A 1,766-nucleotide genomic window follows, 5' to 3' on the forward strand; every position below is an offset into this window, starting at 1 on the left:
AAAAAACATAAATATTAATCAGTGAAATTCTCTGGATTGAAACAAATTTTGCAAGTTCAAAATGAATGTTCAAAAGGAAGCTACATCCCAAACTTGAGCCCGGATTTTGCTTTTATATTTAGAAAAATCGAGGCATTACATATATGACATATTAACGTGCATTTCATTATTTAACAGATTAATAAATGTAAACCATGAATTCAAAAAGTCTGAAATAAAACTAATAACTTACGTGCAGATACACTGCCTGGTATAAGGTTCAGGGTAGAAGAGTTGCTGGAAAGTTGAGTGCTGAATTGCGTAGTTGCACTGCTTGCAGAAGGAATTGAATTTTTGTCCTTGAACACAAGAGTCATGTCGACAACCACTGATCCGCTTCTACAGAGACAAAGAGCGAGAGTAAGACTTTATAACAGCAACTGACCAGCACATGTTTGGCAAACATTAGTTAGTGATCGAAATTTGGTCTTACCTGAAAGCATTAATGAAGGAACGAAGGAAAGATGATCCATACAGCGTTTTGGCCGCTTCATTTACCTAAAAGAGAACATATCAATTTAATATAAAACAAATGGTATGTGGGCTCAGTCTGACTAGGGGACTTGAAACTTGAAGCCAATTAGAACGGAAAAAAATACCTTCTAATACAATGAAATAGTCATTGTATGAAGTGTGAATTATGGAAATTCATATAATAATTTTTAAATTTGGCTGATGTATATTCAAACATCTAAACTCTTTGACCACTTTTGTGGCTTAAGTCAAAAAACCCCATTGAGGATTTCAGCAACATCTTACCTCTGTGACCACTGTTGTAGCCAAAGACTGAAATGCAGCTGAGGATGAGTTGGAGAGAACTGATGTAAATGTTTGGTTGAGACTGAACTGAAGACCCAGAGTTCCCTCACTGGAGGTAGGAGGATCTGTTGATGCAGAGGTGGTTGAAATAGCTGGTGCAGCGGTGGAAGAATTTGTTGAGGCAGCTGTTGTATTAGGAGCCGCAGTTGGAGCATCTGTAACATTGGGAGCAGCAGTTGGAGCCGCGGTAACATTGGCAGCAGCAGTTGGAGCAGCAGTAACATTGGGAGCTGCAGTTGGAGCAGCTGTAACATTGGGAGCTGCAGTTGGAGCAGCAGTAGGGGCTGCTGTTGCATTAGGAGCCACAGTTGGAGCAGCGGTAACATTGGGAGCCGCAGTTGGAGCAGCTGTAACATTGGGAGCAGCAGTAGGGGCGGCTGTTGCATTAGGAGCCGCAGTTGGAGCAGCTGTAGTATTTGGAGCTGTTGATATAAACATAAATTGCAGTTAGGAATAATGCAGGTTTTGATGTTGATTACAGTTACACAAAATCATTGCATACTGTCTACTTAGTAAAGTCAACTGGTAATGATGTATAGACTGTGGTAGACTGCATTACCAGTAGGTGGTATGGTGGAGATTGGTGGTGAGGTTATGTTAATTGGTGAAGAGGTTGGATTGACTGGTTGTGAGGTCATGTTAACTGGTGGTGAGGTTGGATTGACTGGTTGTGAGGTTGCATTGACTGCTGTTGAGGTTGAATTGACTGGTGGTGAGCTTGTGTTTACTGGGGATGAGGTTGTGTTGACTGGTGGCGCAATGATTTTGATTAAGTTAATAAAATAAAACATTTTCATCACAACTGATCAACGTCTATAACAACTGATTGCTTTTAGGCAGAATATTTAATTGATTGCACAAGCGGTGTTTAACTTGTTGTGTCCTGTTGTTCCATTGATTAGAACTGG

The 1,766-nt window shown here is 40.4% G+C and overlaps 1 long non-coding RNA gene across 1 annotated transcript; it reads right to left on the reverse strand.

Annotated features, from left to right (window-relative positions):
* Positions 1–238: 238 nt before the first annotated feature.
* Positions 239–1,281, reverse strand: LOC111656285 (uncharacterized). Its single transcript, XR_015437294.1, has 3 exons — positions 799–1,281; positions 473–537; positions 239–378 (listed from the first exon to the last, which is right to left on the reverse strand). It is a non-coding gene; the product is annotated as an uncharacterized LOC111656285 (long non-coding RNA).
* Positions 1,282–1,766: the final 485 nt, after the last annotated feature.

The sequence above is a fragment of the Seriola lalandi genome, unplaced genomic scaffold, assembly GCF_002814215.2.
Source record: "Seriola lalandi dorsalis isolate HSWRI2012SDOR001 ecotype SW California unplaced genomic scaffold, Sedor1 jcf7180001976157, whole genome shotgun sequence".
Lineage (NCBI taxonomy): Eukaryota > Metazoa > Chordata > Actinopteri > Carangiformes > Carangidae > Seriola > Seriola lalandi.